The sequence below is a fragment of the Podarcis raffonei genome, chromosome 6 (assembly GCF_027172205.1).
Source record: "Podarcis raffonei isolate rPodRaf1 chromosome 6, rPodRaf1.pri, whole genome shotgun sequence".
NCBI classification, from domain to species: domain Eukaryota; kingdom Metazoa; phylum Chordata; class Lepidosauria; order Squamata; family Lacertidae; genus Podarcis; species Podarcis raffonei.
Window position 1 is genome coordinate 76,310,646 of NC_070607.1, and position 14,293 is coordinate 76,324,938.

Genomic DNA, 14,293 nt, shown 5'->3' on the forward strand with positions numbered 1-14,293 from the left:
ACAGATTTACATGCATATGCAAAAAAAGAAGAAGTATTTTTTGGTTGGCGGAATAAACACACTTGAAGGAGGTTGTAAAGGCTGGTTCTGGAACCAAAAATAAATCTGATCTAACCTAAAGTGTGAAAAGGGTTTTAAGTGTCTTTGGGTGCTATGCAACTACCATATCCCATGATAACAATAATTTCTGCTTGTGCAATGGGACTTCCCCACTCTCCTCCCACTATACCTTTTACCAATCTGCTCCAGAGGGTTGGGAAAACCCCTAGAACAGCTTTAGAGGTTGCACCAGGGGAGAGGTCCACTGCGCAAGCAGAAATCCTTCCACTGACGTAAAGTTCGCATAGCACTGCACTGAATACAACCTTCTTTTGCTAGGTGATCTCATTCATTTGGCTTACCTTGCTCGCTCAGTGTAAAATGAGAATACCTAATTTCTTATGAAGCATGGAAGGCATGCTCTCTGAAGAAGCTCCCTCTCCTAACAAGCAACTTGTCTACTGGAAAAACATTGTTATTTACTTATTGCATTTATATACCACCTTTCCTCCATGGAGCTCAAGGTGCTGTACGTATATAGTTCTCCTCCTCTCCATTTTATCCTCACAACAACCCTGTGGGGAAGGTTAGACTGAGGGGCAGTGACTGGCCCAAAGTCACCCAGTGCATTTCATGGCTAATTGGGGATTGGCAGCTTTTGCCAGTAAATTTTGCTTCCCACAGCAGACATATCCTTGGAAGGGCTTAATGCTGAACGCAAACAACTGATATAAAACAAATGAAAGTGCAGGTGTGTAGCTGGAGGTCACCCAAGACTGTTTGCACCTGAAGCGAGGATTTCTTTTCCCAGAAGAGAAACACACAACAAGACAGGAAGCGTCAGATGGGAGTGTAGCAAAGATACAGTATCAAGCCATACAGAATCCCAAAATGCATCTGTAAGATTTGGAGGCTGCTTAGGGGAGGGAGTTAGCTAACCAAATAATGCCCAGGGGAAACCAACCCTGCCTGTTAGTACTGCCACCAGCCCTGAAAAGGCCCCCCAAATCAGGGAACACTCCGATCTGTTTGTGGACACTCTTTGGGATTCAGCCAGGCAAGAGACAATGATCACTCCTTGCCTTCCAAGCCCCCAAGGTACTAAGTAGCAATCGCCAAGCAAAGCAGGCAGGTGCCAGAGCTTACAGCAAGAAACCACACCAATAAAGACAAATGCTTTATTAAGAGACAGCAAAGACAACCCTTTTATACTAAAGTTGTGGTTTAAGAAATGAAAGACCCTTCCGACATTTCGGGTACAGGCCAAAACTACTTGCCTCTTCCTAACACCAACCATTAGAGTCACAGGAGCACCAGCAAACTGCATCCAGACAAACATGGTTACATAGCAACACGATTCTTCATCTGAATGCGGCCCCAGAACCAAGTCAATGGCCAGGTTTTTTATATACCTAAAGGCCTAGACACAGGAGGGTAGATTGCTAGATTTCCCTTTAGCCAATCAAGCCCTAGGGCCTATTTTCCCCAGCACTAGAGGGTATACGTGCTGGAAGACAATGCAGCTGCAGCTACTAAGTTGATTTTTGCACCACCACTATGACCTTGAGCAGTCTTTCAGCCAATGATTCACACAGGTGGTAGATTAAATGATAAACCGGAGCTTTCTCCTTGGAAATACTATAACCAGAATCCCAAGTAAAAAGCCATTAAAATAAACCAAAGATAAAGGGGGGCAGGAAATACAATATAAACACATTTGAAGCATTTAGTGGGCATGAAAAATCACACCCCCCAAAAAAAAAGCAGCAGGGATGCACTGCAATTCTAAGCTTGTTTCCTCAGAAGTGAATCCCACTGGACTCAATGTTGTTTATTCTCAGGTAAGTGCATAAAAACGGGACACGGGTGGCGCTGTGGTCTAAACCACTGAGCCTAGAGCTTGCCGATCGGAAGGTTGGCGGTTCGAATCCCTGCAATGGGGTGAGCTCCCGTTGCTCGGTCCCAGCTCCTGCCAACCTAGCAGTTTGAAAGCATGTCGAAGTGCAAGTAGATAAATAGGTATCGCTCCGGCGGGAAGAAAAATGGTGTTTCCATGTGCTGCTCTGATTTCTCCAGGAGCGGATTAGTCATGGTGGCCACATGACCCGGAAAAACTGTCTGTGGACAAACATCGGCTCCCTTGGCCAGTAAAGCGAGATGAGCACCGCAACCCCAGAGTCGTTCGCGACTGGACTTAACTGTCAGGGGTCCTTTACCTTTACTTTTTACTAAGTGCAAAAAACATCTGTTGTTTTTTTTTTAAAAAAGCACCTTCAAATACTACCAAAAATGGGACGTGGGGGAGCGACAGAGCCTGTTCATACTTTCCCAGGAGGATAATTTCATAACTGGGGTTTCTCCAGTGCATCTTAAAAGGAGGAACTACCTTTGTACAGGAGAGGAAAGAAGGGGAAATAGGCAGAATCACATTTACCAGTTTCAGATACTTTCTCTCCTTTCCATGCAGGAGAGTCCCATGGCTTGTCTGAGGGAGAGTTAAAGGCTAGGAGACACAGCAGGGGGCACAACAACAGCAAAGGCAGCAGCCTAATTTTCAGTTAGTTGATAAGTTTGGTTGAAATAGGTGGAGATTCTCTCATTACATAATAATTTTCAAATATTGGAATATACCGACTATAAAAAAGGGGGAAAATCACATATATATAACATGAACACTGATATAGTGCAATATTTGTGTGCATTTCACTTGTGTAGTACAGTATATTTCACTGGTGCAGCAAAGGGGAGGACACCTCCTGTACTTTTTCCATAGAAGGAATGATGCTATCATCTGCAGGAGCTGCAATTGCCAGCATTGTGAGTTTGGCTGAGGGTGGGAGGGTTGGAATATAGAACATGCTCTGTTCACTCCTTTACTGGCAATAACCTTTGCTGTGCTGTTTTAAAAGGCATTTAACGGTCTGTTCTTTACATTATATTTATGTTAGAAACTAACACAGTTATCCAACAGTCTGTTTTAAACAGTTCAAATGAGCCTCACTGGCATCTGAAATGGCAGCTTGTGCATGACAGGACTTTAGTGTTTATGTTTTTTCCAGTTCTCCAGCAGTTGAGCAGGTGGGTCGCTTGGTATATATAGCTCTGTCTGCAAACTAGGGATGCAAGGAACTGTCAACTTTGGTTCACTCCATTTCTCATTGTCCCTAGTTTAAATTTGCTTTGCCACAAATCCACATCAGTTTGCAATTCTAAAAAATCCTCAGAAAAATTCTTTAGCATTCTGAGTAAATTTCCCTAATGTACACATCTTTCTATTCAATATACACATTTTTGAAAGCCAATTTTACCCAATATAATGTACAGTTGAACCTCTACTTACCACCGCCTCTTATTATGGTCATTCCAAGTTACGACCGCAGCAAACCCAGAAGTAACTGGCGGGTTTGCCACCATTCATGCATGCACAAGAACGACAATCGTCGTTCACGCATGCGAAGAAGCGGCAGTTGCCATTCGACATGCGCAGAAGTGGGCAATTGCCATTCACACATGCACAGAAGTGGGCAATCGCCGCTTGCGCACAATGGTGCCTCTCCCAGCAACCCATTTTGACCTCTGGACAGACCTCCGGTACTGATTATGGTCGCAAATAGAGGTTCCACTGTATTTTTCTATGTTATTTCCACTAATTTTTATGCACATTTTTGTTAGAATTCCATCTGTGTGATTGCAGTCATGGAATTGTTGTCTTTCACATGATGGTGTATGTTTTGACTCCACAGAGTGGGAAGTGACGGAGACAGGATGTTTGTGTTACTGTGTTCTATGAAGTGGGACTATTGTCCTTCGTTCATTCTCTTTGCTGTCTGATGCTAGAGAGAGAGAGAGCCATGTTGCAGTGCTCCGTGTATGTTTATATGTAAATAAAGTAGATTAGCCAAAATGCTGAGTTGCTGAGGTCTGTTACGCAAGCTGCAAAGACTCTGCGAATCCCTAAGTGTGCCGATGTCTGTTGGCATCGGTCGCTGTGATGTTCGGGCTGAAGAAAGCTTTTGAAGCTCCCGAACGATCGACCAAGAGGGAGGGAACATGCCAGTCGGGCATATGTCTCTGCCAAGGTTCTACTCGAGAGTAGGACGAGCTCCTGACAATTTTTACCCTGGTTTGTGCATTTTAGTACACTTTTTTTTAAGCTAGAGAACTACACTGCAAAATTCAGAAAAATGTGAATTTTGAAGGACGGCTGTATTTCAGTTCACATACTGTTTCAGAAAGTGTGAACTGCATTTAAATGCAAACTGAAACAAATTTCTTTCACACTCCTAGACGAAGTCCAATGTTCTAAACACAACACTATCTCTCTCTTCCAGGAGTGCCAGCTTGGCCCCACGACCATGCAACATGGTCCTGGCACCAAAATTTGTGGGCGCCCAGTCCCTTCATAGGGAATTTTGTTGATGCTCAGGCACCCAGGGAGTTGGCACCTATGCTCTCTTCTATGAACTGATACAACACTTAACCAAACCATGTTTGATTTTTTGATTTACAGCTCATGGTTCACCTGGAAGAGACAAATCATGAGCCCAGGTTTGGGCAACATACAAAGCCAAATCATAGTTGAGATCACAGCGCTGCAGCAGCAGAAGGTCCAGGGAAGGAGTACAGTGGCTGTGATCGCCTCTGCAGCAACCCTTGATGCTTACATATTCATACTAAGTCTATGACTGTGAGCTGAGACTGCGCATTGTGATATAGTGCTGCTGGGATGTGGGTGTGCGTATACCGTGGCCTACATTTTTGAACTCTTCTTAGGGGCATGGCTATGGGGCTGGTGTCATAATGAGCTCATGCTCCAAAGTCTTTACCACTGCATCACTGGCATACATGACCTTTACATTAAAAGGCTGCAATGACCCTATGTATGAGAGCCAAGTAAAAAAATACCAAGACCAATGCATACCTGAAAAAAGTCAATGTTTTCTTAATGCATCACTTTCCATTTCCTTCTCTTTCCTTTTAGGCATCATTAGATATTTTGTCCGGACAGCTGCAATCCCGATTTAGCCCTGGAATTATTAAAGAGACCGTGATTGCATTAGTAAATTTCTAGGCAACTTTTTAAGAGCATGCACTAAGTTCTGCCAATTGCAATGAAACTGAAATGAACCACCAAGACCGTCAGGATACAATATGTCTGAAAAATCAGGCACATCCCTGCAGCCCCTTGGAATATTCATTCATAGGATACTTTGAGGCAGACAAATCTCTTTTTTTATAGAAGTATGCAGTCTAGCCCTCCTGGTTGGGACTGTATCACTTCAGGATACTGGAGGTGGGAGTTGGTGGGAGAAGAAAGAATGCTTCAATAAAAAACACTAATCCCTGCTATTAGAGAGAGAGAGAGAGAGAGAGAGAGAGAGAAGCATCCTAGCCTAAGAACCAGAGTTTGTTTCATCCGTTCTGAGGTTCTGTCCTCCTCTTCTTTCCCCCACTACAGCCTCCAGGAATCCATCTTTTTATCATGGCATGACCAATAGTTATTTTCCTGTAACTATCCATTATAAGGGACGCGGGTGGCGCTGTGGGTTAAACCACAGAGCCTAGGACTTGCCGATCAGAAGGTCGGCAGTTTGAATCCCTGCGACGGGGTGAGCTCCCGTTCCTCGGTCCCTGCTCCTGCCAACCCAGCAGTTCGAAAGCACGTCAAAGTGCAAGTAGATAAATAGGTACCGCTCTGGCGGGAAGGTAAACGACATTTCCGTGCGCTGCTCTGGTTCACCAGAAGCGGCTTAGTCATGCTGGCCACATGACCGGGAAGCTGTACGCTGGCTCCCTTGGCCAATAAAGCGAGATGAGTGCCGCAACCCCAGAGTCAGTCACGACTGGACCTAATGGTCAGGGGTCCCTTTACCTTTATAAATGATATTGTTAGTAAATACCTTTAGACCCACAGCAGCAAGCAATCCTGAGTACAACAATGGTTAAACAGGCCATATTCATAGCCCATGTTGTAAACTGCAATCCCTAACACTAAGTCAAGATTCTTTCAAAGCAAAACTAAACTCAGTATAAGTCTTCTCCAGGTAGGGCTGGGAATGTCCCACTGGAAACCATAAAGATCTGCTGCCAGTCAGTGTAGACAATTCTAAGTTTGATGGGCCAACGGTTCTGACTTGATACATGGCAGCTACCTATGATCCTATGTAGGGGGAATGTGTGAACCTGACACTTCACTCAAGTCTCATGGAATCTCATCCATGTAGTGCTAAACTATGGTTTAGTATTATGTGCAAATTAAAGCTACTGGAGTTCGATTTTACCATGATGGCCAATTACCTTTCACAGATAATTCATTTGGGAGTATCCAGAAAAAAATTAAATGAATAAGCATTAATCACTCAGATACTGATCAGCAGCAGCAGCATGTCATCTGTGTGCTAAAGGTTCCAAATGCCACAATCAACTAGCCAGGAAATTGTTTAGAGAAGCAATCACAACCACCAAACCAACACCGTTACAACCAATGGCTATATATAGGTCTTCCGCTTGACTTTCCACTATAGGCTTCCTCTCTTCAAAGTGGCAAGTCAATTCTATCTGTTCAGAACTGGTAAATTGCTTAAAACAGTTTCCTTTAAAAGATTGAGGCTAAACTCAAAGACAGATGTATAACCAAATATAAAACTCACACACACAAAAGAATGCACAGAATACAGGGAAAGCAACCTTTAAGATAAATCATTTCTTTTAAGAAAAATCCATGATATAATAATAATATAATAATAATAATAATAAATTTTATTTATATCCCGCCCTCCCCAGCCGAAGCCGGGCTCAGGGCAGCTAACAACAATAAAACAGTACAAAAGTACAACACAAACAACACTCTAAAATCATTCATTATAAAATTAATATAATATATTAATATATTAATATATGATATAATAAAATGAAAAAAAGAAAACAATCAGCTTTACTTCAAACTTCCAAAATTAATACACCTGCCAGAATATTGAGATTTTTGTCCATTCTAAAGGTTGAAGAAAGGGACTGGGAAAGATTCTTGTTTGAAAACCTGGCTATTTGCTGCCAGGAATGAGGAACTGGCAGTGGCAGTCAGTGTTGTAGGGAGGGGCTTCCCTCTTGGTACCACTGTCACTACAGCTTACCTGGACAGGGCTGGGCTGCGGCAGGGTGGCAGTCAGGTCAGGGCTGTGCAAATTCACCAGCAGGAGCATTGGCTTGGCTCTGCTGGTGCATCTTTGCAGCGCCAACCTCTTCATAACCCTGCCCTGCCCCAGCCCATGTCAGCTAACTCAATGATTTCCCCATACTGCACTAGTCAATCCTGAGAATATATGGCTCTCCAGATGTTCCTAGACTACAGTTCCCATCATCCCTAACTACTGGCCATGATGTCTGGGGCTGATGGGAGCTGGAGTCCAAGAGCACGGGGAAGTTTGCATAGGATTCTCATTCCTGAGGCAAACTGGTCTGCCTAGTTTATTTTTGTTGTAGACTCAGTATAAGTCAACTTCTTAGGAAGCCTCCCAGCCAAGCACCAACCACACCCAGACTTAATTATTTTCAGCATCATGTCACTTCTGTTCAAACAGCAACACATGATACTCATGCTTTGCCCCTTGTTGGAAAAACTGATGGGCTAAAGGACTGTGGCAGAGGTTTCAAGTACTGCTAGTGACTGAGCACAAACTGCAGTTGCCGTAATAAAACCTACATCTGCACAAATTTTAAAAGTTAAACCTCTTAATTGACAATGGACACCAGATGTCCTTGTAGGAAATGAGAGGTTCTCAGTTGTGTCACTAAAAGGTAGGGAGAAATTCAAAGAAGTTCACATTCAAAGGCAATATGCTAACCAAAACAAAACCGTCCTTCGTAAGTTGCACTTCTCCGAATTTTGCAACTCAGCTCACCACCAGAGTAATATGTTCAAAAATGCATCTGCTAGGGTAAATCATGCATAAAATGCACATTATTAGTGAAAACAACTTACAAAAATTCAATTTAATGAAAAGTGCTTGCAAAAATGTGCATATTGGGTAATATTACATTTAAAATGTGCACGTTAGGCAAATTTTGCAGACAAATGATCATGAGCACCGCTTATAAATAAATAAAGTAGAGAACTGAACTTAAGTTTCGAAAAATGACAAATGGAGAGAAACCAAAACCAACACATTTGCCCATCCCTAATAAGAACAGACATCCAGGCAACAGATCCCCATGCTGCCAGCTATGCGCTATACTGTGTAACTGGAAGACACATTGTGAGAAGCAGTAGGGGGTTGGAAAGGGATCAAGAAAGATGTCTTTCCCCAGGAGAGACCCCTGCACTAATCCTAAGAAATCAGGGCACACAGATTGTGTACTGTACTATATATACACTGTCCTAAAGGCCACATGGACCAACAAGAAACCCGTGTGGGCTAAATTGGCCTACAAACCAGGCCTGGAATCCAGGCATCAGATGTATCCAAAGAGTCCAATTAATTTCCCCAAATTACTGCTGTCTATATCTGTCTTCCGGATAGCGGTACACATAATGATTGCTCTGAGACAGTGAAATTATACCAGTGTTTCCAACAGCAAACATGTGAAGTGTGCACATCGTACAACTTTATTCAAGTCTGAAGGAACACTGGCCCATTCAGTATTCATTCCATGAAGTGTGAACATGGATGCTTAAAGACCCGAACATTCATATATTATGCCATGTGTTTGTTGCAGGAGGCAGCAATGTAACACAAGGGTTTTCACAAGTAGTGTCAGTGTTAACACGTAGCAGCACCCTTAGCACGGGTTGATTCCCAGAAACATTTTGTATAGAATAATAACTACTCTTCTGCAAACAAATGCCAGCTCCCTCAGCCTGAAGCAAGATGAGCATTGCACCCCATAGTCAAGTTTGACTAGACTCAACCATCCAGAGGTCCTTTACCTTTACCATTATTTCAATTGCTGCTTAGGTGCTGGTGTTATGATGCTGCAAAAGTATTCCAATAATATCCATTTCAGAAACAGCTTACTAACTGGGAGGTGGGGAAGAGGGAGGCAGAATGAAGACAGAAACTAGTTAGGTAAAGGGACACCTGGACAGCTAAGTCCAGTCAAATTAAACTGTGGGGAAGCTAGTTAATCAATATATTGTATAGTGGCCTAGAAGTAACAAGGATTATTCTTACAAAATTCTTGTGAGGCATTAAAGGAACAAAAAATGGAGTGGATTCTGATGGCCAAATGCCACATGGTAAGCTGCTTACAAATCTTACTGCGTGGGTCAAGATGCTAGCCGGTTAGCATGCACAACAAGCTTACAAAAGATATAAAAACCAAAGCTCTCTCACACAGAACCTTGGTTAAACCCAGCATAAGAATATTTGTAAAATATAATAAACCTATTTGTAAATATTTATAAATTACCACCCTTCCAAAGTTGCCAGTAAAATGAAAGTATGGCAGCAGTTGTCTTGCCTGAAGGGACAGAGGCCATAATGCAGTCTCAGATATTTTAGAGCAAGTTTATCTTAGCAGCTATCCCATGTCTCCACAAACAAGAGCAAAAAAAATATGAGTGTTTTTAAAAGCCGAGTGGATGGGGAAATGCATCTTACCACTTTTTCAGGAGTATGTTTCAACAGCTTACAAACTCACTCGGCCCTTTTTTTCCTTTATTAGTCTTAATTTCTACCCTTAAAAGCCAAAATGCCCTTCTGCATTAAACCTCTGCAGCGAATGTACCGATGCCACTATTCCTGTGGTTTTCCCCCCACCTCAGCTGTGACTCTCACAATATTTAACCCAGCTCCATACACAGGATTCCAATACCTTTCGGTAACTATAACAGCAGAATGTGGTTTGTGACGTCACAGCAGACGCTACGAAGGCTCATCCAGGTTTTCCAGCCCACAGTCATTCTTCCATGTTTTGGTTAATCAGGAGGCACCCAAGCCCACATTTCTGTATTAGCTCGCAGATAAAGATGAGATATTCTAGAAAGTCTGGCTCCCACGACAAGACAATAGCTATTTGAAGCTTGCATCTTAAAGTTTCAGGGTAAAAAGAGTCTACAAAACATATATTCTTGTTATTGTTTATGGGGTTAAGATTTCAAACACACTTTGGAAAGCGATCAGAGCTGAATGCCAAGTCCTTGACCTGCGAAGTTACCAAGAATTTGCCAGGAAAAATTTAATACGTAATGAGAGAACAAGTGGTGAAAAGTGCTGAATGAGGGTGCTTTGCTTTGAAAAGCTGCACAAAAGTTCTGCTGGAGCATACTATGCCCTGGCCTTACATTCTTCTGGGCTAGTTATTGTTAATTCTTGTTATGCAACAGGGGAAATTAGAGTAGACTAAGGTCCTGTAGCCAAATATCTGGCTGATTGTTTCAAATCACCATACAATTCTACAACTCTCTCCTCTGCCCATTTTCTCCCCACTCCCTCCAGCTTTTTCTCCCTCTTACTCCCCTAAATTTCTTCCTCTCTTAAATGTCAACACTTTGTATCCCAACTCACTTCCCTTGGCATGTTTCCTTCTCGTGCCCTTGGCCCTGTTTCCCTGTTCTCTTAGACTCTTGCTTCACCTATTCATTCTTACTGTCTGGATAGCTCTGTTGGTAAGAGCGTGGTGCTGCTAAAGCCAAGGTTGAAGGTTCAATCACCATATGGGACAGCTACCTATTCCTGCATTGCAGGGGCTTGAACTAGATGATCCTCAGGGTCCCTTCCAACTCAACAATTCTGTGATCAGAGCAGGTCAACCATCTGCAGCCAGAAGCCACGGACAGAAACCATCATAACCAGGACAGTTGCATTTAAACTTTTCTTCAGTTGTTTGGAACAAATCTGGGATGGAATTCCAATGCAAGAAGAATACATGAAGGCACCCAACCTGTTATTTCAAATTGTGGCTCCTCACAGACCACCATTCAACGTTAAGCACCCCACCAAGAGGGAAACCAAAATCAATTTGCAATAACAAATATGCGGGATTCCAAATCTGCCATAGTGTATTTAATTGCCTGCAGGCTTATGAGGCCACCATGAGGTTACCTGGGAGGAAGGCCCAGTGAACTCAGTGTGACTAACTTCTGAGTAGACATGCCCGGATTGCACAGTTACTGCCTGTATTTTCAGCAACTTGACTAGTTTATAATAGCCACATAAAATGTTCTCCTGTAATTGTATATTGTGTGTCTTATGACACTTACTTGAAATACCTTTTGAACTGGCTTCTTTACTTTGGTTCAGCCCAATTCATTTAGCATCTTCCGAATTAGTAGATTAAGTGATCATCTAGTTTGGATGTAACAATTTGGATTGTTGAATGACTCATTATATTGTGAAACTGTATTATTTTATTTAACCATACAAGTTTAAGTTTTTCAGTGGCAAATACGGTGGTACCTCGGGTTACATACGCTTCAGGTTACATACACTTCAGGTTACAGACTCCGCTAACCCAGAAATATTACCTTGGGTTAAGAACTTTGCTTCAGGGTGAGAACAGAAATCGTGCTCCAGAGGTGCGGCAGCAGCAGGAGGCCCCATTAGCTAAAGTGGTGCTTCAGGTTAAGAACAGTTTCAGGTTAAGTACGGACCTCCGGAACGAATTAAGTACTTAACCTGAGGTACCACTGTAGGTTAAATACAGAAAGTTTAAATTAAGTGCCAGAGCATTAAATAAAGAAAACTGAAATTCCAGATTATTTTTCTGGCACAATGGCTCAGTCCCATTATAGGTCTTTCTCAACAGATGAAGGTTACAACTGAGACACTTTGTGTACAGTTACAAGGGAATGATTTTTTTTTAAAAAATCTAATAGATTGGTTAGAATGCCATACTGTAAAGACATGCCTTTAAAATCTAATTTGGTGAAGTAAAACTTAGTAGAAATTGCATTTGCAATTTTCAGAAAACAAGCAGTTTTCCTTTGGATACTAGGCTTAGAAATGCAGTTTCTTAGCTTCAAAGGGAGGCAGATGAACAGCTGTGGAAAGGAAGGTCAATTCACATATACAGCCGCAAAGTACACCACATTCCTTTTGTCTCAGAATTAACATATCATTTGTTCTCATCAGTGGGAAATTCAATCACTTTGCCTTCTCTTTAAACTTTTGCTTGTGTGGCAGAAAACTTGACCTGCACTTGATCTTATAACTTCAGACCAAACTCTTTTGCCTGGCAAGGCAGAGAGTATTTCTTCCCTACTCAGAAGTTTACAGGCTAAAAACAAGAACTTTGGGAAGATGGGGAAATTTTTCATTTTAAAATAATAGCCCACAAATGGCAATATTAAAATAAATTTTAAAAATCAATAGCTTTTCTTGAAAATGCAAGAAGAAAGCTGTTTGAAATATTTTATCTTAAATATGGAAAGTTTTGTTTTGAGGGCTATGGCTTAAATCTATCCAAATTTGTTTTCTAAAGAAATGGGTGTGGATGGGGAAAGAGGGGACAGTTATTTTTCTCCACAGCTTTAAAACATGCAGATGTTTCATTCCACAATCCTATCCCCTCTAGGGAATGTTCCAGAGAGTTTGCACCCAATAGCATAATTTGAAAACTACTTTGTAATTTTCAACAATATAAAATTTTGCAACAAAATATTGTGCCAATAAAAACTGAGGGGGAGGACAGAGGAGGAAGATTCTGGACTGTGAAATAAGTTTGTGCTTACTTGGATCCAAGAGTAACATTTCTGCTGAAAAGAGGATAATGAATTACATATTTGTATAAATGTGTACATGATTTGGGACCTGCCCTAGCACAAAAAAAAGGTTTCTAGTAAGCTTCATTCCTCCCCACCCAAATGAACATTTAACTTCAGGGTCGCTTCCCATTGATAAACTCTGGTCCATGAAACCATTCTATTTAGTCTAAGAGAAAACTCCACGAAAATTGTTCATGAATTTTCACCTGAGTGAATGATACATATTCAAAACTCAAGGAATACATCCTACTGGTGGCACTGTAGAGCCATAGGGACTTATTGGTACCTATGGTGGACCTGCCCTTGGACAGCTTTCTGGACTAAAGTTATGGGGGAAATTAGCAACATTAGTAACATGGTCTACCCAGATCTGGCTGCATCTCCTCTCTATATTTAAAGGCAACCGATCTGCAGTTATTTCACAAACCTGAGTTGCAGCTCATGGTTTGGTCTGGAGAGAGCTAAACCACAAACCCAGAAGTGGATTAAGGCAGGCTTCCTCAACCTCGGCCCTCCAGATGTTTTGAGACTACAATTCCCATCATCCCTGACCACTGGTCCTGCTAGCTAGGGATCATGGGAGTTGTAGGCCAAAAAAGTTTGGAGGGCCGAGGCTGAGGAAGCCTGGATTAAAGCAACCCATAGTTTAGCTATGTGCAACAGCAGAACGACTGGGGAGGAAAAAAGCTGCCATGTTCTCCTCTCCAAGAGCCTGCATGTTTGCTAATTCATACTAAACCATGGTTAGGCTTACCGTTACATGTGAAACAGGCCGAAATACTTGAAAAGGCAGGGTATTACATAAATCTAACCAAAGGCAGTGATCCACATATGAGGAAACCTACATGCACAAATGAGCCCAGGCCAAAGGTCTGCTTTTGTACAATAAATATGCTTATGTTTCCTAATTTGTTATATAGAGACAGTAAGTCTCTTCAAGTGACAGCCCCTAGCCTAAAGTATTCACATCAGTAATCTGGCTCTAGGTCAGTTTAATTGACTCTCCATTAAAAAGAGGAGACACTTTATATTTTCTGGCTATGGACTCTACACACACACACACACACCCATTCTGAGCAAGGTTACCTTTATTTGATCTAGAAACCTAAGCAACTGCAGATAATTACAGACTTCTTACCAAAGGTGTTTGGGCTGCATGAAAGAGTTACTGCAGAAAGTAAAGGAAACTTTGTAGGCAAGGCAGTTCACAACATGATCTCAAACAGCTGACTTATTTTGTTAATAAAAAAATAGTCACCTTGTTTACTCCCCTCAGCTGATCTTGCTTGACCACTAATACGAAGGTGTTTTTAGCTTGCCTCCCCCTGGTTTCCCCCCTTATTTTAAAGAGCAATAGGCTTAGTCACCTATTGCTTTTAGGTGTTATTTGGCTGTGCGGACACACCGACGCCAGCTGCTACCTTTGGTGCATCTCATATTCCTGGCTTTCCTGGTTGTGCCCTTTGTGGCAACAACATTTGAGATGTGTCAAAGGGCTGTGAACCTGAGGCAAATGTTCATGTGGACATGACCTGCCTTAATCTACATGAGGTT

General features: G+C 42.1%; 1 protein-coding gene across 2 annotated transcripts in view; it reads right to left on the bottom strand.

The window, feature by feature from the left end:
• The window catches only part of ZHX3 (zinc fingers and homeoboxes 3), a 47,563-nt gene that overhangs the window by 17,267 nt on the left and 16,003 nt on the right, over positions 1–14,293 (bottom strand). Inside the window, exons 1-2 of one of the 2 annotated variants that reach the window (XM_053394066.1) lie at positions 9,636–9,810; positions 4,961–5,066 (exon numbers count right to left, since the gene is read on the bottom strand). The gene's annotated coding sequence lies outside the window, so the exon portion shown is untranslated. Of the gene's footprint in view, positions 1–4,960; positions 5,067–9,635; positions 9,811–14,293 lie in introns of those variants that run through there. The other variant, XM_053394065.1, reaches the window with a different exon arrangement.